Here is a 25,833-nt window from a genome sequence, read left to right as displayed (position 1 = left end):
GCCCTACTCATTTCCTGCCATATGGGCTGAGCTGCTTCTTCCCCAAGACTTGGGGGCCTGTAAATCGCTCCCATAATTAGTTTTTCTCTTCCTTCCGTGATTTCTACCCATACGGACTAGGTTTCTATTTCACCCTTTATTGAATTATTAATACAACATTTTAATGTATCCTTGACGAAGAGTTTGACCCCTCCCCCCTTCCTACCTTCCCTGTCCTTGTGAAAAAGGTTGTATCCTTCTATGTGGTACTCTGATAAAAAAATTTTGCTCTCCAGATTCATCCAAGTTTCGGTGATTGCTATGATGTCTACATTCTCGGTACATACAACTGCTCTCAGCAAGTCTATTTTATTTCTAGCGCTTCTACTGTTTGTATAGTATACATTTAAACCTACCCTTCCCTGGTCCTGTTTTACCCCTTGTCCTGAGTTACCAATTTTACTTCCCAGGACCTGCTTGTTTTTTTCTCCCACTTACCCCGACCTCTCTCTACTGGCGAAACCCCCCCTTTGGAGTGACAATTTTACCCTCCAGGGATGCAGACAACGTCTTTACCCCCGCTCGAGACAAGTGTACTCCGTCACGACTGTACAGGTAGTCGTTGCCATAGAATGGTTGCCAGTTATCAATGAATGCCCAACCATTGTTTGCACAATGTTTTTCCAGTCGGCAGTTTATAGATATTGCCCTGGACATCCATTCACGACCAACCCCTCTTCTAGGCAAGACACCACATACTATCGGTATCCCTCCCCTATCTCTAATCTTCCCCAGCGCCTCCCTAGTGTATACTTCTTGAAAAGTGTCTCACTCCTAACCTTTCCTATGTCGTTTCCACCCACAATAAGATACACTTCTGGATTGGTACCCTCCCCTGACAAAACCCCATCTATCCTCTCAGCTACATGCCCCATCCCAGCCCCAGGAAAACACACCCTAGTCCTACGTTTCCTATCTCTTGCACAAAAGGTCCTATCTAAAAACCTCACCCTAATGTCCCCAACTACCACGACCTTACCACTGGGCAGGATTTGTACAACTGCCCTTTCCTCTCCTTGCACCACACCGTCCTGCCTCTTCTCTTCCTAATATTAAAGGAATGTAAGGAAGAGCATAGTATGCCCTTAGCAAAGTTGTTTAACATGTCCTTTAAAACAGGTGTAGTACCAGAATCCTGGAGGATAGCGAATGTAATACCGATTTTCAAGATGGGGGATAGATCACTATCCTCTAACTACCGCCCAATCAGTCTAACATCAATAGTAGGCAAATTACTGGAAGCAATCATTTCAAACTCTATTCGAAATCACCTGGAGAAGCACAGATTGATCAATGATTCCCAGCATGGCTTCACAAGCGGACGTTCTTGTCTAATTAATCAATTAACATTCTTTTCATCAGTTTTCGAATCGGTGGACGAGGGGCACAATTATGATGTGGTATATCTCGACTTTAGCAAAGCCTTAGACAGAGTCCATCGAAAGACTAATTAGAAAGGTAGAAGCACATGGCATCAAAAGTAACATCCTTAAAAGGATTAGGGCGTGGTTACAGGACAGGAAACAGCGAGTGAGCATTAACGGCACTAAGTCCCATTGGAGCAACGTCACAAGTGGATTTCCCCAAGGCTCAGTACTTGGACCATTATTATTTATTATATACATAAAAGACATAGATATCGGCAAAGACAACAACATAAGTAAATTTGCTGATGACACTAAAATAGGACGTGTTATTAAATCTGAGGAGGACTCCGCAAAACTACAGGAAGATCTAAACAAATTTTTCGAATGGTCTGAAAAATAGCAGATGAAATTCAACGTGGACTAATGTAAAGTACTCAGTATAGGAGATGTAAACAGGGAAACCAGATACCAGATGAACAACGATGCCATAGAGAAATACGATTGCGAGAGAGATTTAGGAGTAATGATAAGTAGGAACCTTAAGCCAAGTAAACAATGTGTTTTTGCTCGTAACAAGGCTAATAAAGTACTTGGGTTCATACAAAGGAGTGTTAGTTACAAGACTAGCGAGTTCATCTTAAAACTGTATCTTGGGCTTGTGAGACCACACCTGGATTACTCAGTTCAGTTCTGGTCACCGTATTACAGAATGGATATAGAATCATTGGAAAGAATTCAGAGGAGAATGACAAGACTAATCCAGGGCATTAGGAACCTTGAGTATAGAGACAGGTTAAAGCATCTTAATTTGCACTCCCTCTGGAGACGTAGAGCGAGGGGCGACCTGATAGAGGTGTACAAGTGGAAGTCAGGACTAAACAAAGGGGACATTACAAAGGTACTGTTACGAACCCCGCCACCAATTGTCATGATCTACCTACCCAGCACTACGAACCACGCCATGTATTGTCCTGATCTACCTACCCAGCACCACAAGCAACGCCATCTAGGGACGAAACCCGAGTATGACTTCTCTTCGTTACCACTCCGGGGTTTCCCTTCTCCATATCCTGGTTGTTGCATCACCTCCTCAAAGTCTTCTTCGTCAGCTCCAGTTCGATGAGAGTGGAGTTCACTCTGGGAAGTGATCACAGGATCACCTATCCTGGAAACCTACGGCACAGTGACTACCTACCGTCTTCTACAATACTCAGCCTTACTCGGCAGCCATCTCAGCTCCACACTTAAGTATTTGTAATCTTATATTGCCTTCCCACCTCCACATGCTTTAGAATGTTGTATGTTGTATAAATATGTATATACTGTTAGGCCAATGTTGCGTATGTTTAGGTTAAGTATGGTTAAGGGTAAATTATAGAAAGCTGAATATTTTGTTAAGGAATTATGGTACTTTATTATACACAACAAAAACTCGCATCCTTTATCTACCCTTTTATAGTCCGATTGTCTTTGTTTTTTTATTGTTGTTGTCTGTTGGGATCTGGGTAGACTTTTAACTATATTATAAATCCCCAACTCGTAACAAATGGCGACCGTGACAGGATCCAACATTAAGTGCCATATTCCTTCCTCCCTTGTAACTCCTTGTCAATTATTCCTCCCAGTCACTTCTGTTCACAATTGCTTTATGGTGGTTTAAAGTTTCCTTCATATGTGTGTACATATATTGGTATTATCGTACAGTAAGAGTGACAGACGTTGGATATTAGGTTCCAAGTGTCATAAGGCTTACCTGTTATTACACGTGGCAGTCGTGTAGTAAGTCTTATCGAGTGTAGGGAAGAATCCGGATCTGTTTAATGCCGTACCCTCACTCCAGAGTAGGCTGTTCCATAGTCACTAGTTTAGGGTGAAGTGATATCTTGGGACGCCCCGCTCTACCAGGACCCCATAATTATAATGCCTCCATTATTGTTCTTCTCATTATCTCATTCGGGGTCAATCATACCAAACTCAAGGGTTGTTAATCCGGATCTTTATATAAATGCGGTTTCCAGGATAGGTGATCCTGTGGTCACTTCCCAGAGTGAACTCCACTCTCATCGAACTGGAGCTGACGAAGAAGACTTTGAGGAGGTGACGCAACAACCAGGATATGGAGAAGGGAAACCCCCGAGTGGTAACGAAGAGTAGTCATACTCGGGTTTCGTCCCTAGATGGCGTTGCTCATGGTGCTGGGTAGGTAGATCAGGACAATAGATGGCGTGGTTCGTAGTGCTGGGTAGGTAGATCATGACAATTGGTGGCGGGGTTCGTAACAGTACTCAAACTATCCAACCAGGATCGAACTCATAACAATGGTTTTAAATTAGACAAATTTAGATTTAGGCGTGAATTAGGTAAACACTGGTTTAGAAACAGAGTAGTGGATGAATGGAACATGTTACCAAATATCATCATTAACTCGAATACGATGAATAGCTTCAAACATAGGTTGGATGCTTATATGAGCAATAGGGGTTGGGTGTAAACGGGACTGCCCAGTATGGGCCAATAGGCCCGCTGCAGTTTCCTCCATTCTTATGTTCTTATGTTCTTATGTTCCTCGTCCTTCCTCTTCTCTTCCCCACCAGCTTCCTCCAACTCCTGGTAGGGGTTACTGCATTCCACACCCTGGTCAGCTTTCTTGAGTCTGACCCTAGTCCCCTTGGAGACAACCACTCTCCACGCCTGCTCCTCCTTCGCAGGTGTCCTGCTAGGCAGGATACCTACCTGAAGGAGTTCAGTCCTGGGGGCTTCGTTCTCCCCCTTTAGGGCGTCCATCTCACTCCTCAACTGCTCCAGCTGACTTAACAGAGTGGCCAGGAGGTAGTCTTTCCTCACACTCCGCTCCTCTTCCCCCACAACACAATGATCCAAGGCGGCCATTTCCTCTGGTCACTAACGCGAGCACTTAGGGGCACGTTTTTCTCCAAGCTAGGCTGTTGTCAGTGGTATAACATTTTTGCTGTTGTCAGTGGTTTATTATGTTGGCTGTTATCAGTGGCTTAACATGCTGGTTTTTGTCATTTGTTTAACATGTTGGCTGCTGTCAGTGGTTTAACATTTTGGCTGTTGTCATTGGCTTAGCATTCTGGCTGTTGTCATTGGTTTAACATGTTGGATGTTGTCAGTGTTTTTTTTTGCTGCTGTCGTCAGTGGTTTAACATGTTAGTTGTTGTTAGTGGTTTAACTTGGTTTTGTCGTCAGTGGTATAATATAAATGCTGTTGTTAGTGGTTCATCTTGCTGTTGTCGTCAGTTGTTTACCATGCTGGTTGTTGTCAATTGTTTAACATGTTGGCTGTTTTCAGTGGTTCATCTTGCGTGTAATGATTGTTTATCAGACCATAGCTCACAGCCCAGAGAAGAACAACACATATAACAGTAAGTAGATTCGGAGGTGTACACCCTCGTAAGTTGACCCACCCTTCCTAATTAAGTGAGGTCACGGTCACAATGGAACAGGGTTCTCACCGCCGCGTGATTAGTCACTCCAGCCCCCACCATGCACCTGAACAAACACAGCTGTCTCGACATACCTAGATTAGTGTTATTTAGTGACGACATTTACCGTCCTGACACCGCCAATATAAGGTGCCGACAGCTCCTTCCGTGAGACAGACAGGGAGAGACAGACGGAGTCACACTCGTCACAAGCCAAGGTTGGGAGGAGGACTTACCTTCCCAGCACCAAGTCCCCAGCTAGCAGAGTTCTCTCACAGGAGAAAGAGTCCAGCAACTGCTGGGACCAGTCTCTTCAGCAGCACCTACAGACAGATTCCCTAGCCCCTGGGTCTCCGTCAGGCTACACTTGAGTCATTGTCAGAGCGATCCATTGGGTGAGTTACCTACGATGGGAAGTGTATCCATTTCATATTTGTGTCCAAAAGTCATTGTCTAGTAATGTCGATATATTTATTAATGTGTCCGTGTCATTCAGTTAACTAATAAATAGCTATACTTAGAAGTGGTGTTTCGAGGCTTTCCCTGAAGAACATAGTAACCGTTAAATAACTAATCGGCCACGCTACCAAACTTCCTCGCTTTACAATCATAAGAACATAAGAACATAAGAATGGGGGAAACTGCAGCGGGCCTATTGGCCCATACTGGGCAGTCCCGTTTACACCCAACCCCTATTGCTCATATAAGCATCCAACCTATGTTTGAAGCTATTCAGCGTATTCGAGTTAATGATGATATTTGGTAACTTGTTCCATTCATCCACTACTCTGTTCCCAAACCAGTGTTTACCTATTTCACGCCTAAATCTAAATTTGTCCAATTTAAAACCATTGTTACGAGTTCGCTCCTGGTTGGATAGTTTGAGTACCTTTGTAATGTCCCCTTTGTTTAGCCCTGACTTCCACTTATACACCTCTATTAGGTCGAACCTCGCTCTACATCTCTCGAGGGAGTGCAAATTAGGATGCTTTAACCTGTCTCTATACTCAAGGTTCCTAATGCCCGGGATTAGTCTTGTCATTCTCCTCTGAATTCTTTCTAATGATTCTATATCCATTCTGTAATAAGGTGACCAGAACTGAACTGCGTAATCCAGGTGTGGTCTCTCAAGAGCAAGATACAGTTTTAGGATGACCTCGCTAGTCTTGTAACTAACACTCCTTTGTATGAACCCAAGTACTTTATTAGCCTTGTTACAAGCAAAAACACATTGTTTACTTGGCTTAAGGTTCCTACTTATCATTACTCCTAAATCTCTCTCTCAGTCGGATTTCTCTATGGCATCATTGTTGATCTGGTATCTGGTTCCCTATTTAAATCTCCTATACTGAGTACTTTACATTTGTCCACGTTGAATTTCATCTGCCATTTTTCAGACTATTCAAAAAATTTGTTTAGATCTTCCTGTAGTTTTGCTGAGTCCTCGTCAGATTTAATATCACGTCCTATTTTAGTGTCATCAGCAAATTTACTTATGTTGCTGTCTATGCCGATATCTATGTCGTTTATGTATATAATAAATAATAATGGTCCAAGTACTGAGCCTTGGGGAACTCCACTTGTGACGTTGCTCCAATGGGAAATAGTGCCGTTAATGCTCACTCGCTATTTCCTGTCCTGCAACAATGCCCTAATCCATTTAAGGACGTTACCTTTGATGCCATGAGCTTCTACCTTTCTAATTAGTCTTTCGTGGGGGACTCTGTCGAAGGTTTTGCTAAAGTCGAGATATACCACATCATAATTGTGCCCCTCGTCCACCGATTCGAAAACTGATGAAAAGAATGTTAATAGATTAGTTAGACAAGAACGTCCGCTTGTGAAGCCATGCTGGGAATCATTGATCAATCGGTGCTTCTCCAGGTGATTTCGAATAGAGTTTGAAATGATTGCTTCCAGTGATTTGCCTAGTAATGATGTTTGACTGATTGGGCGGTAGTTAGAGGATAGTGATCTATTCCCCTTCTTGAGAATCGGTATTACATTCGCTATCCTCCAGGATTCTGGTACTACTCCTGTTTTTAAGGACATGTTAAACAACTTTGCTAAGGGCATACTAAGCTCTTCCTTACATTCCTTTAATACTCTGGCAAATATCTCATCGGGACCAGGTGACTTATTAGGCTTTAGTTTGTCTATTTGCTTACTAACATCATTACTAGTCACTACTATCTCGCTTAATTTGTTTTCTTCACTATATCTGAATAGAGTTGGTGCCTCGGGTATCATGTTTAAATTTTCGGTGGTGAAAACTGTTCAAAAATATTTATTCAAATTATTACTCATTTCTCCATGGTTATCAGTGAGCTCGCCGGTATCTGACCGTATTGGTCCAATCTTTTCTCGTGTTTTAGTTTGACACATTTGGTAGAATCCTTTGGAGTTTGTCTTCGTCTCCCTTGCTATCCTTACCTCATTATTCCTCTTGGCTTTTCTTATCTCGGTTTTAACCCTACTCGCCAATATCTTATAATAATCCTGGAGGTAAATTTCGCCACGCTTTATCCTTCTACCTATAGCCTTCCTTTGGCCAATGATGTTCTTTAAATAATTATTTATCCATTTAGGGTCATTGTTGTCTGATCTGAGTTTTTTGTATGGTATGTTTTGCCTCTGTACATTAAGTAACTCATTATTTAAATTGACGTGGGACTCGGCAGTCTCAGATGTCGTTATCAGGTAGGAGTCATCTGTCAGGTTCACGGCCAAGCGCGACATCCCCTCTCTCAGCTGCCTCTTTAAACTGTCAAAGTTTGCCCTCCTGAAATTTGGTACTTTAGTGGAATTTTCCTTACGTCTGCCCTGAAAATCTAACTGGAATCGAGTTTCTTTGTGATCACTGTTTGCAAGCTCGTTCCCTACCTCGACATTGCTAATGAGGTTTTCTCTGTTCGACAGAGCTAAATCGAGTATATTATTACCCCTTGTGGGTTCGGTTATATGTTGACTTAGGAAACAGTCCTGGATCTTCTCGAGAAAATCCTCTGATTCTGAGTTACCCGTAAGGTCAGTCCAATCTATTTGGTCAAGGTTAAAGTCGCCTACTATACAGACTTTGTTGTGTATGGAAGCCCAGTGCATTTCATCCCAGATAAGTCGCTCATTGACTCTATCAAGATTGGGAGGTCTATATATTACTCCTGTGATTAATTTTTCCCGACCGTCGCTTAATTCTATCCAAATTGTTTCTGTATTCCGCTCAGTTTTTATTTCCTTATTTATTTCACACTTCAGATTATCCCTAACATAGATTGCTACTCCGCCTCCTTTCCTGGTTTGCCTATCAGTATGGAACAATTTGTATCCCGCAATTTGGTATTCGACCGGCAACTCACGTGAGTCTAGGTTGATCCATGTTTCAGTGAATGCTATTATATCGATTTTTTCGGTACATACCAAGGCCCTAATATCATCCATTTTGTTTCTAATACTTCTACTGTTAGCGTAGTAGACATTTAAGTTAGTCGTGTTCTGAGTCCTCCCCTTACCGCGTTTAGTTTTAAACTCCCTGTCTAATTTAGTTTTGTCATCATTCCTAACACTATTTCCCTGTAGTCCTTCACTTTGTTTACCCGCTCCCACTGCAGTCTCCTCCACCCCCGTACTCATATCCTACAACATATCCTACAATCCTACAACTAAAAATTCTTATTTTACTTGTACTTCTTACTTTATCCTCATTACATGCTGTTGCCGTCAGTTGTTTACCATGCTGGCTGTTGTCAGTTGTTTAACATGTTGTCAGTTGTTCACCTTGCTGTTGTCGTCAGTTGTTTACTGTGCTGGTTGTTGTTAGTTGTTCACCTTGCTGTTGCCAGTTGTTTACCATGTTGGCTGTTGTCAGTTGTTTAACATGTTGGCTGTTGTCAGTTGTTCACCTTGCTGTTGTCGTCAGTTGTTTGCCATGCTGGCTGTTGTCAGCTGTTTAGCATGTTGGCTGTTGTCAGTGGTTCATCTTGCTATTGTTGTCAGTTGTTTACTATGCTGGTTGTTGTTAGTTGTTTAACATGCTGACTGCTGTCAGTTGTTTAACATGCTGGTTGTTGTTAGTGAATTAACATGTTGGCTGATGTCAGTGGTTTATCATGCTAGCTGTTGTCAGTGATTTTGCATGTTGGCTGTTTTCAGTGGTTTACCATGCTGGTTGTTGTCAGTGGTTTACCATCACGATAAAATAAACCTAAGCGAAATAATCAAGTTATTCGCGAATTCAACATCTTTCAAATTCAAGTCAAACCAAAAATATGAAGGAATGTTAAAAAAAAGTTCCTTTTGTTTTATCCTGACTTAAACAGAATTCAAATGTAGATTTAAAGGTCGAATTCAAAATGTCAAATAACAGGAAGAAGTAAATTACAGAATAAAGTTCTCAATTAAATTCACTCTGTTTTTGTTGTGTATTATGTCTCGTCTGTTATCATTCTATTTCATCTATCTTATTTTTGTCTCTGTTTTAGCGTCTTTCCGTCCATTCATCATTTATTTTTCTCTCTGCTTATCTATATTTGTTAATTTTGTTATTTTTGCTATTTTTTAATTGTAGTGATAGATGTTTGTTACGGTTGAGTTTGTTTGTTTGTTAATGTAGGAATTGTTGTTTGTAATAACAGGAACAGTAGTAGTTGTTTGTCACAGAAAAAAAAGTTGTGTCACTCCAATCGTTTGTCAGATCAACCACAGCTGTTTTTACAGTACTGAAATTGAGTCACACACACACACACACAAACACAGTAAAAATCTCCCGTTTTTTTTTAAAGAAACGCGTCATATTTTGTTCAATTTTCAGTTGTACAGAGGACCCACCAACCAGCGCAGTTTTGTATCTGATTTCCCCTTTGTAGTTTGAATCAACATATGTACCTGTATATTTTATATTTTAATTATGTAGTTTAGACTTAAATTTTATAGTATTTTTTCACACCTAAATCGACACTGTAACCTAAATCAGTACCTGAAATTTAGAGTTAAATATGTGTACCTGTATATAGCTAATATCTGTATCATATATGTATTACACACACACACACACTTCCTTCAGCCTTCATATGGTAAGGACGTGTGTAGTCGGCGCTGCCCGCTAACGCGGCCGTGGTCTCTTCTTGACCATGGAGACAGCTGCCAGCCCGGTCTGTTGGCCCTCCCCTTCCCCATCTCCTCCTGAACACATACACACTCTACAGTTAGAATTAACAACTGGGCATTCACTCTACAAACTGAATTAGTTGCCATTCTCACAGTTATTAAATTCAATGAAACCACTGTTACTGACAGTCTCATCATCACTGACTCTCTATCCTCACTCCTTGCCCCTTACACCCTCGACTCAGGTTGTCACGCTCTTGTCTCTGAAGCCAGACACAAATATGCGTGCCTTGTTGACCGGGGTGTCAAGGTCAAACTGTTGTGGATTCCCTCTCACATAGGCTTCATAAAACATGACAGAGTTGATGCCCTCGCCAAACTCGCGTCTAACAAAGACACCGTTAAATACAATTTGGGTCTGTCAAAAAGAACCCTTAAAACTGTAATTAGGAAAGAACTTATTGATGAGTTTGACACAAGTAGACTAGTGCAAACAGGCACTAGTCGATCCATAGTTTACCATGAAGAGATGTATCAAATGAAACATGCCTATGGAGCAAGTAACAAGATCACTAGATTAAGATTAGGATATAAGTACCTTCGGCAGCATGTTCCTCAAGCAGATGTAAACAAAACTATATGTAAAGTGTGTGGCCAGACATATGGCCACACACTTGAACACTACGTCCTCGACTGTGTGAAGATAGAACCTTTTAGGGACAGGTCCAAGCACACTGTGTGCGAAATGGCACAACACTTCATCTCTAATGGCAAGATAGCCGACATATTAAGATTGTATCCACTTTTTTGCACTTAGTAACTATATCATTTCTCATGTACAGAACCAAATGCGCAATGTGCTTAAATACTTCTCACGTAAATGTGAATAACAAAGTGTGAGGCCAGACATACTGCCCCACACGCCTGTACTCACGCATTTGTGAATAAGTTACCCTTTATGTAGAGAACTAAACAAATAATGTAATTGAAATACTGTGTAACATTCAGTGCCATAATATCCTGACAACAGGGGTTAATTATTTTGACCCGTTGTAAACTCTACTCTGTAATCCTTTTGTGCTACCGCTCACAGGATGAGTGTGGGGTGAACAATAAAGTAGCCGCTGTAAGCGGCAAAATAAAAAATCAATCCTTCCCATCTGGATTTATCAACATCCTCCCACCAACAGTACAGTGCAAAAATTGACGATGAATCCACAAGTGATATACAAAAGTGGCAATTTCAACTCGAAGGAAAAGCACAAAAACACAGCAATACTGAGTGTCGCTGGATCTGACCGAACCTGACCTGACCTCACGGCTTCACTTGACCTAACCTGAAGGATGGAGCACACCTGCATTGCCCCAAGCTACTGTCCTGGCCATGTGGCCACACACCTGCCCAACTGCATCCAGCCCATGCGAGCACGAACTGATTGCTATAAGAACAGCCCAGTCCCAACTATTGTAGAAATTATCAACACCTAATTATTATATATCATATTTGTATCCCTTATGTTACTTGTGTATCATTTGTAAATCAAGAGACCCATTGCCCAATTATGTAATTGTATATTTTCAGCCTTCCGGCTGCCGTGCTCTTTCAATAAACGTTAATTATTATTATTTATTATTTACACACACCTAAAACTATACCCCAACCTAAAATCTATACCTTACTTTAAATCTTATCCAGTATTGCACACCAAAACATGTACATACAATATTTTCATTTAAAAATTTAATTTGAAAAAGAAAAAAATACATTTTATAAAACAGAATTGAATAATTATAATGTATGCAGGATTTCATTTCACTCTAAAATAAATTTCTACTGTTTAGGCCTTTGATGTTAGACCTGGAATAATTAACTTCAAGCCTCCAATTATTTGTCGGACGCCAGATTATCCACCAATGAACTATTTTGCTGCTGTATGGATTATTTTCTGATAATCATTTTGACTCTTTTTTTACAATGCGTGGATTATCCTGGATTACAATAAAATGATATCGCTTGATTATTTTACAGGGTATGGATTAGCTACCTTAGATTGCAATAATGTAAATCGCTGGATTAGTTTTTACAGCGTTTGGATTATCTAGACTTGCAAATATTTTATCACTCAAAATATTTAGCAATGTGCGTGGATATACTTGGGGTTACGAGTCACTTGTTACACGGATTAACCTGGGATTACAAAAGTGTTATCGTCAGGATTGTTTTGCAACGCGTGGATGATCTCGCTATTTGAACTGTCATTTAGGATCATTATTTCGTTAGCTTTTAGTCTGCTTGGCTTAATTCAGTAATCGATGGATTTAAATATTTCTAACCTGGATTGAATAACTATCTTGACTCACTAATCGTTCAGAGTAGGGAATAGGGATGGTTTAACACTTTGAGGATAATGGTTTAACTCCTTGAGGGTACTGGTTTAACTCCTTGAGGATGATGGTTTAACACCTTGAGAATGATGATTTAATTCCTTGAGGATGATGGTTTAACACCTTGAGGATAATGGTTTAACTCCTTGAGGGTACTGGTTTAACTCCTTGAGGATACTGGTTTAACAACTCGAGGATGATGATTTAATTCCATGAAGATGATGGCTTAACACCTCGAGGATGAGGATGATGGTTAAGTATTCAAGGAGAATAATTTAACAAGATGATGCCCCCTGTTAACAACAAGGTAATAAAAGGTAGGAGATAACATCATCCCACCTGCCGACTTTACCTGCTGCCTAATTAATAACACAAATTACTTTTTAAAATCTCCAATTACGGGAGAATGTTTACCTGTTTACGTTTTCGAGAATCCACCTTTAGTTCTCAGCTTAAATTAATAAATCACACCTGATGTCCCAGTTTGTGTTGATGAGAAAATTTGTCTGACGAACTTTTAGGAATCCATCCATGTATCTCACCTTTAATTAACGGGTCAGATATGCTCTTTTACATCATCAGTCAGGTGAAGAAAAAATTATGGCATTGTTGTTCATCTGGTAACTGGTTTCCCTGTTTACATCTCCTATACTGAGTACTTTACATTTGTCCACGTTGAATTTCATCTGCTATTTTTCAGACCATTCGAAAAATTTGTTTAGATCATACTGTAGTTTTGCAGAATCCTTGTCAGATTTAATTACACTTCCTATTCTAGTGTCATCAGCAAATTTACTTATGTTGCTCTCTATGCCTATATCTATGTCGTTTATGTATATAATAAATAATAATGGTCCAAGTACTGAGCCTTGGGGAACTCCACTAGTGACGTTGCTCCAATGGGATTTAGTGACGTTAATGCTCACTCGCTGTTTCCTGTCCTGCAACCATGCCCTAATCCATTTTAGAATATTACCTTTAATGCCATGTGCTTCTACCTTTCTTATTAGTCTTTCGTGGGGGAACTCTGTCGAAGGCTTTGCTAAAGTCGAGATATACCACATCATAATTGTGCCCCTCGTCCACCGATTCGAAAACTGATGAAAAGAATGTTAAAATATTAGTTAGACATGAACGCCCTCTTGTGAAGCCATGCTGGGAGTCATTGATCAATTTGTGCTTCTCCAGGTGGTTTCGAATAGAGTTTGAAATGATTGTTTCCATTAATTTGCCAACAATTGATGTTAGACTGATTGGACGGTAGTTAGAGGATAGTGATCTATCCCCCTTCTTGAAAATCCGTATTACATTCGCTATCCTCCAGGATTCTGGTACTTCACCTGTTTTTAAGGATATGTGAAACAAATTTGCTAAAGGCATACTAAGCTCTTCCTTACATTCCTTTAATACTCTGGCAAATATCTCATCAGGACCATATGACTTATTAGGCTTTAGTTTGTCTATTTGCTTACTAACATCGTTACTAGTCACTACTATCTCGCTTAATTTGTTTTCTTCACTCTCTCTGAATAGAGTCGGTGCCTCGGGTATCATGTTTAAATTTTCGGTGGTGAAAACTGTTGAAAAATATTTATTCTGATTATTGCTCATTTCTCCGTCGTTATCAGTTAGCTCGCCGGTATCTCACTGTATTGGCCCAATCTTTTCTCGTGTTTTAGTTTGATACAGTTGATAGAATCCCTTGGGGTTTGTCTTCGCCTCCCTTGCTATCCTCAGCTCATTACTCCTCTTTGCTTTTCTTATCTCTGTCTTAACCCTACCGGCCAATACCTTATATTAATCTCGGAGGTGAATTTGCCATGATTTATCCCCCTACCTATAGCCTTCCTTTGACCAATGATGTTCTTTTATAATTATTTATTCATTTAGGGTCATTGTTGTTTGATCTGAGTTTTTTGTATGGTATGTTCTGCCTTTGTGCATTAAGTAACTCATTATTTAAATTGTCGTGGAACTCGGCAACCTCAGATCTCGTTATCAGGTCGGTTTCAATCGTCAGGTCCAAGTAGTTCACCCTCAAGCGTGATACCCCTTCTCTCAACTGCCTCTTCAAACTGTCAAATTTGCCCTTCTGAAATCTGGGAGTTATGTGGAATTTTCCTTACGGCTGCCCTGAAAATCTAACTGGAATCTAATTCATTTGTGATCTCTGTTTGCAAGTTCGTTCCCTACCTCGACATTGCTAATGAGGTTTTCTCTGTTCGTCTGAACTAAATCGAGCATATTATTACCCGAGGTGGGTTCGGTTATTTGTTGGTTGACTGAGGAAACAGTCCTGGATTGTTTCAAGAAAATCATCTGATTCTGAGTTACCCGTAAGGTCAGTCCAATCTATTTGGCCAAAGTTAAAGTCGCCTACTATACTGACTTTGTTGTGTATGGAAGCCCTGCGCATTTCATCCCACATATGTCGCTCATTAACTCTATCAAGATTGGGAGGTCTATATATTACTCCTGTGATTAATTTTTCCCTACCGTCAATTAATTCTATCCAAATTGTCTCTGTATTCCGCTCAGTTTTTATTTCTTTATTTATTTCACACTTCAGATTATCCCTGACATAGATTGCTACTCCGCCTCCTTTCCTAATCTGCCTATCGGTATGGAATAATTTGTAACCTGCAATTTGGTATTCGACAGGTAACTCACGTGAGTCTAGGTTGATCCATGTTTCAGTGAATGCTGTTATATCGATTTTTTTGGTACATACCAAGGCCCTAATATCATCCATTTTGTTTCTCATACTTCTACTGTTCGCGTAGTAGATATTTAAGTAGTCGTGTTCTGAGTCCTCCCTTTGCTGCGTTTAGGTTTTAACTCGCTGTCTAATTTATTTTTGTCATCATTCCTAACACTATTTCTCTGTAACCTTTCACTTTGTTTATCCGCTCCCACTGCAGTCGCCTCCACCCTCGTGCTCACATGATCCCCTAGCAGTTTAAAGACTTCGACATCTTTTGGACTGCCCTTTCGAGAGTCCCAGCCAGGGTAGCCACTCCATCCCTAGACAGATGCACCCTATCCCTAGCATAAGGGTCCCTTCTGCCGTAGAAGTTGTCCCAGTTGCCAATGAATGGGACTGATATTGACTTGCAATATCTGTCAAGACGGCCGTTGACACCAACTGCCCTTGACAACCATTCATTGCCAACTCTCATTCTAGGCAGGACACCACATATGATAGGGATCCCTCCCCTAGACCTAACACGTTCTATAGCTGTCTTGAACTTATCAAGAAGCTCCTCACTCCTACACCGGCCAATATCATTGCCTCCTGCACTGAGGCAGATATTGGGTTTGTTCCCATTACCAGACAAGATATTGTCCATCCTGTAAACTATATCCCCCACCCCAGCTCCTGGCAAACACACCCTCATTCTATTTTTATCTTTGCCGCAAAAAGCTCTGTCCATGTACCGTACCTGCTAGTCGCCAAAAATCAAGATTTTCTTACCTCCCATGTCAGCCTTGTCCCTGACTATACCAACGTCCAATTCGTCTATCAAAGGACTGAAAGAGTTGGTACACTTAGCTGTTGTTGTCGTTTCCTTGGTGTCTTTTCTCACCACCGGGTTGGTCATCCCTCTCCTTACAACCTTCCATTAGCTTGAGTTTTCGTCATTCACCTGCTTCCCTTGTCTCGTTTCTTCCTTCATCCTCGCCATCTCTTCTTTTAATTTCAGGATATCTTCCTTGGCCCTCTCCAACTTGGCCCTCAGAAGGGCACAGCCCTGTTCACAAGTCGCACTAGCCATTACTGACAGTTTATCCCCGGGAGCTAAGCCGCTGTGACCTTTCCTCTAGCGAGGTCAGAAGACTGATATATTATTATATCCCATAAATGCTTTTGATTCATGGGTCTGAATCTCTGGGTTCATGGTTCAGCGGGTTAGGCGAACGGATGGACTTTTAGTCGTTGACTGTGCAGGTATAGGTGACAACTGATAACACATGAATCAGAGATCTACACAGTGAGGGCCAGAACTGAACAGATTGTCATGTTTATTTTTAGATGTTAGTTAGTATGTGAGGTCCCTGACTTAACTAATAGAGGTTTGTTTATTTTTGATACGTGGGAAAGTTTGTTTGTTTTGACACATGAGGGAATGTTTGTTTGGTATTGATACGTGAAGAAATGGTTGTTTGTTTTGATCAAGTATATAAGGGTTAGGATATGTGTTTTGCTCAGATGATAAGTTAATTAATGAAGGAGATAGTGATGGTTGTTTTGTAATATACCGCCCATTGTACCGCCTATGTACCGTCTACTGTATCACCCACTGTACCGCCTATGTACCGTCTACTGTATCACCCATTGTACCGCCTATGTACCGTTTACTGTAACACCCAATGTACCGCCTATGTACCGTCTACTGTAACACCCACTGTACCGCCTATGTACCTTCTGCTGTATCACCCACTGTACCGCCTATGTACCGTCCACTGTATCACCTATTGTACCGCCTATGTACCGTCCACTATACCGCCCGCTGTACCGCTTTTGTACCGTCTACTGTATCTTCCACTGTACCGCCCACTGTACCACCCACTGTACCATACTCTGTACCGCCCACTGTATCATACACTATATCGCTCACTGTGCCACCCACTATACCATACACTGTACCGCCTACTGTACCACCCACTGTACCATGCACCGTACCATACACTGTACCGCCCACTGTACCGCCCACTATACCGCCCACTGTACCACCCACTGTACCGCCCACTGTACCGTACACAGTACCGCCCACTGTACCACCCACTATACCATACACTGTACCGCCCACTGTACCACCCACTGTACCATACACTATACCATACACTGCACCGCCCACTGTACCGCCCACTGTACCCTTTTCTCCTACGCACAATCCCCTCTCTCCTCTCACCTCACCTTTAAAAATTGTTCTGTGCAAATTCGAACTTCCACTGTCTGCGTAGTGCGGTGAGAAAGAGGAGAGAGAAAGAGAGAGAGGGGGGAGGGGGGAAGGAGAGAGTACGGGAATATGGATGTAAAAGAAAAAGAGAGTAAGGGAGAGAGAGTGAGAGGCACTGAGGGCGAGAAGCAAACGAATAAATTAGTGAAAAAGCGAAAACGGGCAAAGATGAATCGAAAGTGAAAGAAAGACAGAGAGAGAGTGTGTGAATAACCTAAACTAACCTCACCTAACCTAACCTAACCTAGCTTTACCAAACCTAACCTGACCAAACCTTTTAACTTGGATTCTCCCAGTCCACATGACAGCATATTCTCTCTCTCTCTCTCTCTCTCTCTCTCTCTCTCTCTCTCTCTCCATTATTGAAGAATTTATCCATTATTAAACCATATGGCAAAGATTTATTATTTATTTGTATTATTTATTATTTTATTATCTGTTTATTATTTAAGTAGGAACGAAGGATAGGAGCTGAGACAAGAGTTAAGACGTAGTTCCAGACACTGATGATAAAACATGCAGGAAACATCAGAGTGGAAGACGTCCAAGTTTAGCAGAGAAGAAGAGTGATTAAGACTTTAATAAAGGACTGCGTTAGCTCAAGTTGGTCCTAATAGTTCCCTCAGTCAGTCAGGCAGGCAGAAAGTGAAGCAGTCAGTCAGGTAGGCAGGCAATTACTGAAGCAGTCAATCAGGTAGGCAGGCAATTACTGAAGCAGTAAGTTAGGTAGGCAGTCAGTGAAACAGCTAGGCAGCCAGTCACTCAGTCACAAGTACTTAAGGTTTAAACATCAGAGTTAAACATTAAAACATTAAACAGTCAAGCATTAAACACAAAACAATTTCACACATTAAAGAAATTTAACTTCAATTGACTTGAACAAGTAAAAAAGCTAAAAATATATAATAAGTTAAACGAGTAAAGGTTTAATAAAACATATAACGGGGTTAAACAAGTAAAGGTTTAACAGTATCTCAAGTATTAAATGAGAGAAGGTTAGAAGACTTTTAAGCCATCATAAAGGTTACACTTGAAAAGGTTTAAACATCAGTAGGTTAAAAAAGAAAAGAAAAAGAGACTCCCCACAAAAGAGTGTGAACGTGTAAAGGCGTAAAAGCATAAAACGACGACAAACATGAATAGCTAGAAAATATGGAAGTGGTTTAACGTAAAACGGTTTTATATATACTTCCAGCACGAAAGAGGTTAAAACAAGAACAAGGTGGAAGGTCAAAGGGTTTAAAATATAGAACGGTGTTAAATGCTTATAATTTTAACCGAGAAAGTAACTAAACTTTAAAAATCAAGATATAAAAGATGAAATAGGTTTTAATAATGAAAAACTTACGAATGAAAAGGGTTTCAAAAATATAAAACGGATAAACGCGGAACAAACTGACCTATGCTGACCTATACTGACCACAACACCTCCAGGTCATCTGTTTGTGTCGATGTGGCGCAAAGATAACTAATGACCAGTGTGTACCTGAACAAGAAGGGGGGAAAATTTCAGTCGTGTATCTCGTGATGCTGATGCTGGTAGGAGGAGGAGGAGGAGGGAGAGCTTAAGAGTTTGTCTGTTTACTAAGAGTGTCTTAATTAGGAGACTGGGCAATAGTGGGAGTGATAAGGAGAATGGTGGAGGGTGGATAAAGGAGAGAGAGAGTTCAGTTTAGACTAGTCTTGCAAAACAGCGGAAAACGAGCAAGAAAATTTAAGTGAAGCTGAGGATGACGTGAAGGAGGAGACAGGTGGAGGAGGAGAGGTGGAAAGAAAGAGATAAAAAAGACATGTGAAAGGGGAAAGATGAGAGACACAAATGGAGGAGAAAGCAGGTGGAAGAGGAGAGGCAGAAGACAGGTGGGAGCGACAGGTGTAAGTTCATGAGGCAGGTGACAGGTGTTAGTGCAGGTGACAGGTGTAAGTGTAGGAGGCAGGTGATAGGTGTAAGTGTAGGAGGCAGGTGATAGGTGTAAGTGTAGGAGGCAGGTGATAGGTGTAAGTGGAGGAGGCAGGTGACGGGTGTAAGTGGAGGAGGCAGGTGATAGGTGTAAGTGGAGGAGGCAGGTGACAGGTGTAAGTGAAGGAGACAGGTGATAGGTGTAATTAGAGGAGGCAGGTGACAGGTATAAGTGTAGGAGGCAGGTGACAGGTGTAAGTGCAGGTGATAGGTGTAAGTGGAGGAGGCAGGTGATAGGTGTAACTGGAGGAGACAGGTGATAGGTGTAAGTGGAGGAGGCAGGTGACAGGTGTAAGTGAAGGAGACAGGTGATAGGTGTAAGTACAGGAGGCAGGTGATGGGTGTAAGTGTGGGAGGCAGGTGACAGGTGTAAGTGGAGGACAGGTGATAGGTGTGAAGTGTGGGAGGAGGCAGGTGAAAGGTGTAAATGTAGGAGGCGGAAGTGGAGTCATGGTGGGAGGCAGGTGATAGGTGTGAAGTGGAGGCGGAGTGATGAGTGTGGGTGTGGGAGGCAGGTGATAGGTGTAAGTGGAGGAGGCAGCTGATGGGTGTGGGAGTGGAGGCAGGTGATAGGTGTAAGTGGAGGAGGCAGATGACGGAGGTGTAAGTGGAGGCAGGTCATAGGTGTAAGCGGAGGCAGGTGATGGGTGTAAGTGTAGGAGGCAGGTGAAGGTGTGAAGTGTGGGGAGGCAGGTGATAGGTGTAAGTGTAGGAGGCGGGTGATGGGTGTAAGTGGAGGAGGCAGGTGATAGGTGTAAGTGTAGGAGGCAGGTGATAGTTGTAAGTAGAGGAGACAGGACAGGTGTAAGTGTATGAGGCAGGTGAAAGGGTAAGGGAGGCAGGTGATAGGTGTGTAAGTAGGAGGCAGGTGAGAGTGTAAGTGGAGGAGGCAGGTGATAGGTAAGTGGAGGGAGGCGGATAGGTGTAAGTGGAGGAGGCAGGTGATAGTTGCAAGTAGAGGAGGCAGGTGATAGGTAAGTGTAGGAAGCAGGTGACAGGTGTAAGTGGAGGATGCAGGTGACAGGTGTAAGGAGGAGGCAGGTGATAGTGTAAGTGAGGCATGGATAGGCAAGTGCAGGAGGCAGGTGATAGGTGTTAGGAGGCAGGTGAAAGGTGTAAGTGTAGGAAGCAGGTGATAGGTAATTGTAGGAAGCATGTGATAGGTGTAAGGAGAATGATAGGTGTAAGTGTAGGAGGGCAGGATAGGTGTAAGTGTGGGAGCAGGTGATAGGTGTAAGTGGAAGATGGTAGGTGTAAGCAGGTGATAGGTGTGAAGTGTGGGAGGCAGGAAAGGTGGGTGAGGCAGGTGATAGGTGTAAGTAGGAGGCAGGTGACAGGTGTAAGTGGAGGAGGCAGGTGATAGGTAAGTGGAGGGAGGCAGGGTGATAATTGTGGCAGAGGAGGCAGGTGATGTGTAAGTGTAGGAGGCAGGGGTGATAGGTAAGTAGGAGACAGCAGGGGTGTAAGTGTATGAGGCAGTGAAGTGTAAGTGTAGGAGGCAGGTGATAGGTGTAAGTGTAGGAGGCAGGTGATAGGTGTAAGTGAGGAGGCAGTGATGTGTGAAGTGGAGGAGGCAGGTGACAGGGTGTAAGTGGAGGAGGCAGGTGATAAGTGTGCAGAGGAGGCAGGTGATAGGTGTAAGTAGGACAGACAGGTGTAAGGAGGAGGCAGCAGGTGTGTAAGGAGGAGGCAGGTGATAGGTGTAAGTGTAGGAGGCATATAGGTGTAAGTAGAGGCAGGTGAAAGTGTAAGTGTAGGAAGCAGGTTATGTGGTGTAAGTAGGAAGCATGTGATAGGTGTAAGTGAGAGGAAGGTGATAGGAAGGAGGAAGGTGATAGGTGTAAGTGTAGGAGGCAGGTGATAGGTGTAAGTGTAGGAAGCAGGTGATAGTGTGGAGGAGGCGGTACAAGTGTAAGTAGGGAGGCAGGTGATAGGTATAAGTGTGTGACATAGGTGTAAGTGAGGGAGGCAGGTGATAGGTGTAAGTGTAGGAGGCAGTGATAGGTGTAAGTGTAGGAGGCAGGTGAAAGGTGTAAGGTAGGAGGCAGGTGATAGGTGTAAGTGAGGAGGCAGGTGATAGGTGTAAGTGGAGGAGGCAGGTGATAGGTGTAAGTGTAGGGAGGCAGGTGACAGGTAAAGTGGAGGAGGCAGGTGATAGGTGTGTAAGTGGAGGAGTGATAAGGTAAGCAGAGGAGGCAGGTGATAGGTGTAAGTGTAGGAGGCAGGTGATAATATGAAGTAGAGAGACAGGTGACAGGTGTAAGTGTATAGGAGCAGAGTGAAAGGTGTAAGGTGTAGGGAGGCAGGTGATAGGTGTAGGAGTGTAGGAGGCAGGTGATAGGTGTAGGAGGTGGAGGAGGCAGGTGATACGTGGCAAGTGGAGGCAGGTGATAGGTGTAGGAGGGAGGCAGGTGATGGTGTAAGTAGAGGCGGGTGATAGGTGTGAGGTGTAGGAGGCAGGTGACAGGTGTAGTGGAGGAGGCAGGTGACAGGTGTAAGTGGAGGCAGGTGATAGGTGTAAGTGTAGGAGGCAGATGATAGGTGTAAGTGTAGGAGGCAGGTGAAAGGTGTAAGTGTAGGAAGCAGGTTATAGGTGTAGTGTAGGAAGCATGTGATGGGGTGTAAGTGTAGGAGGAAGGTGATAGGTGTAAGTGTAGGAGGAAGGTGATAGGTGTAAGTGTAGGAGGCAGGTGACAGGGGTGTAAGTGTAGGAAGCAGGTGATAGGTGTAAGTGGAGGAGGCAGGCGATAGGTGTAGTAGAGGAGGCAGGTGATAGGTATAAGTGTAGGAGAGCATGTGATAGGTGTAAGTGGAGGCAGGTGATAGGTGTAGTGTAGGAGGCAGGTGATGGGTGTAAGTGTAGGAGGCAGGTGAAGGTGGCAAGTGTAGGAGGCAGGTGATAGGTGTAGGAGTGTAGGAGGCAGGTGATAGGTGTAAGTGGAGGGAGAGGCAGGTGATAGGTGTAGTGGAGGAGGCGAGGTGATAATGTAAGTAGAGGAGGCAGGTGATAGGTGTAAGTGTAGGAGGCAGGTGATAATTGTAAGTAGAGACAGGTGACGGTGTAAGTGTATGAGGCAGGTGGTGTAAGTGTAGGAGGCAGGTGATAGGTGTAAGTGTAGGAGGCAGGTGATAGGTGTAAGTGGAGGAGGCAGGTGATAGGTATGAAGTGGAGGAGGCGGTGATAGGTGTAAGTGGAGAGGCAGGTGATAGGTGTAAGTGGAGGCAGGTGATAGGTGTAAGGTGTAGGAAGCAGGTGACAGGTGAGGAGGTGGAGGAGGCAGGCGGCAGGTGAAGTGGAGGAGGCAGTGATAGGTGTAGCAAGTGGAGAGGCAGGTGATAGGTGTAGAAAGTGTAGGAGGCAGGTGATAGGTGTAGTGTAGGAGGCAGGTGAAAGGTGTAAGTGTAGGAAGCAGGTTATAGGGTGTAGTAGAAGGATAGCAGGGGTGTAGAAGTGGAGGGAGGCAGGTGGTAAGTGTAGGAGGCAGGTGATAGGTGTAAGTGTAGGAGGCAGGTGAAAGGTGTAAGTGCAGGAGGCAGGTGATAGGGGTGTAAAGTGGCAGGAGGCAGGTGACAGGTGGAAGTGGAGGCAGGTGATAGGTGTAGGAGGTGGAGGCAGGTGATAGGTGTAAGTAGAGGCAGGTGATAGGTGTAAGTGTAGGAGGCAGGTGATAGTGTAAAGTGGGAGACAGGTGACAGGTGTAGGTGTATGAGGCAGGAGTGAAAGGTGTAAGTGTAGGAGGCAGGTGTGGGTGTAAGTGTAAGGCAGGTGAAAGGTGTAAGTGTAGGAAGCAGGTTACAGGTGTAGTGTAAGGCTGCATGATAGGTGTAAGTGTAGGAGGAGAAGGTGATAGGTATAAGTGTAGGCAGGTGATAGGAGTGTAAGTCATAAAACAAATGTAGTTTGGTTGAGGGTGTGAGGGAGAGGGAGGCAGGTAATTGTAACAAAATACAAGGGAAACAGGTGATGGGTTAAAAGTAGGAGAAGCAAGTAGCAGGTGTGGAATGGAAGAGAGGCAGGTATGGTTAGCAAATGGAGGAGCAGGTGAAATAGTGCAAAGTAGAGCAGGTGATAGGTGTAAGTGTAGGAGGCAGGTGATAGTTGTAAGTAGAGAGACAGGTGACAGGTGTAAGTGATGAGGAGGGGCAGATAGAAGTATAGGAGGCAGGTGATAGGTGTAAGTGTAGGAGGCAGGTGATAGGTGTAAGTGGAGGAGGAGGCAGGTGACAGGTGTAAGTGGAGGAGGCAGGTGATGGGTGTAAGTGGAGGAGGCAGTGATAGTGTGAGTAGTGGAGGAGGCAGGTGATAGGTGTAAAGTGAGGGAACAGGTGACAGGTGTAAGTGGAGGAGGCAGGTGACAGGTGTAGAGGTGGAGGAGGCAGGTGATAGGTGTAAGGTGTAGGAGGCAGATGTGAGATTGGATGAAGTGTAGGAGGCAGGTGAAAGGTGTAAGTGTAGGAAGCGGAGTTGCAGGTGTAATTGTAGGAAGCATGTAATGGGTGTAAGTGTAGGAGGAAGGTGATAGGTGTAAGTGTGAGGAAGGTGATAGGGTGTAAGGCAGGAGGCAGGTGATAGGTGTGAGTGTAGGAAGCAGGTGAATTGTAAGTGGAGAGGCAGGTGATAGGTGTAAGTAGAGGAGGCAGGTGGTATAAGTGTAGGAAGCATGTGATAGGTGTAAGTTAGGAAGGCAGGTGATAGGTGTAAGTATAGGAGCAGGTGATGGGTGTAAGTGTAGAGGCAGGTGGGTGTAGTGTAGGAGGCAGGTGATAGGTGTAGGGTGGGGAGGCAGGTGACAGGTTAGAGGGTGGAGGCAGGTGATAGGTGTAAGTGGAGGAGGCGGGTGATAATGTAAGTGGGAGGCAGGTGATGGGTGTAAGTGTAGGAGGCAGGTGATAAGTGTAAGTAGGAGACAGGTGACAGGTGAGAGCATGTAGAGGCAGGTGAAAGGTGTAGGAGGTAGGAGGCAGGTGATAGGTGTAAGTGTAGGAGGCAGGTGATAGGTGTAAGTGGAGGAGGCAGGTGATAAAGGTGTAAGTGGAGGAGGCAGGTGATAGGTGTAAGTGGAGGAGGCAGGTGATATGTAGAAGTAGAGGAGGCAGAGTGATAGGGTGTAAGTGTAGGCAGGTGACAGGTGTAAGTGGAGAGGCAGGTGACAGGTGTAGGTGGAGGAGGCAGGTGATGGTGTAAGTGTAGGAGGCGGGTGACAGGTGTAGGTGTAGGAGGCAGGTGTTGAGGTGTAGAGGTGTAGGAGGCAGGTGACAGGTGTAAGTGTAGGAAGCAGGTGCAGGTGAAGTGGCAGGAAGCATGTGCTGATAGGTGTAAGTGTGGGAGGAAGGTGATAGGTGTGGGGTGGGAGGCAGGTGATAGGTGTAAGTGTAGGAAGCAGGTGGCAGGTGTAAGTGGAGGAGGCAGGGGTGGTAGGTGTAAGCGGAGGAGAGCAGGTGATAGGTGTAAGTGTAGGGAGAGGCAGGTGAAAGGTGTAAGGTGTAGGAGGCAGGTGATGGGGTGTAAGTGTGGGAGGCAGGTGATAGGTGTAAGTGGAGGAGGCAGGTGATAGGTGTAAGTGGAGGAGCAGGTGATAGTTGCAAGTAGGAGGCAGGTGATAGGTGTGAGGTGGGAGGCGGTTTGTAAGTAGAGGAGACAGGTGACAGGTGTAGTGTATGGGGCAGGTGAAAGGTGTAAATTAGAGGAGGCAGGTGATGGGTGTAAGTGTAGGAGGCGGGTGATAGGTAAGTGGATGGGCAGGTGATAGGTGTAAGTGGAGGAGGCAGGTGATAGGTGTAAGTGGGAGGCAGTGATAAGTAAGTAGAGGCAGGTGATAGGTGTAAGTGTAGAAGCAGGTGACAGGTGTAAGTGGAGGAGGCAGGTGACAGGTGTAAGTGGAGAGGTGATGGGAGGTGTAAGTGTAGGAGGCAGGTGATAGGTGTAGGAGTGTAGGAGGCAGGTGATAGGTGTAGAGTGTAGGAGGCAGGTGAAAGGTGTAAGTGTAGGAGCAGGTTATAGGTGTAATTGTAGGAAGCATGTGATAGGTGTGAAGTGTAGGAGGGAAGGTGATGGGTGTAAGTGTAGGAGGAAGGTGATAGGTGTAAGTGTAGGAGGCGGTGATAGGTGTAAGTGTAGGAAGCAGGTGATAGGGGTGTAAGTGGAGGCAGGTGATAGGTGTAAGTAGAGGCAGGTGATAGGTGTAAGTGTAGGAAGCATGTGATAGGTGTAAGTGGAGGAGGCAGGTCATAGGTGTAAGTGTAGGAGGCAGGTGATGGGAGTGTAGGAGTGTGGAGGCAGGTCACAGGTGTAAGTCATGAGGCAGGTGATGGGGTGGCAAGTGGAGGAGGCAGGTGATAAGGTGTGAAGTGGAGGAGGCAGGTGATAGTTGTAGTGTAGGAGGCAGGTGACAGGTGTAAGTGTAGGAGGGCAGGTTATAGGTGTAAGTGTAGGAGGCAGGTGATAGGTGTAGGGTGTAGGAGGCAGGTGACAGGTGTAGTGCAGGAGGCAGGTGTAAGTGGAGGCAGGTGACAGGTGTAAGTTCATGAAGCAGGTGACAGGTGTAAGTTCATGGGGTAGGTGACAGGTGTAA

This window comes from Homarus americanus, unplaced genomic scaffold (genome assembly GCF_018991925.1).
Source record: "Homarus americanus isolate GMGI-L3 unplaced genomic scaffold, GMGI_Hamer_2.0 scaffold19117, whole genome shotgun sequence".
NCBI lineage: Eukaryota > Metazoa > Arthropoda > Malacostraca > Decapoda > Nephropidae > Homarus > Homarus americanus.
This window is presented reverse-complemented; position numbering follows the sequence as displayed.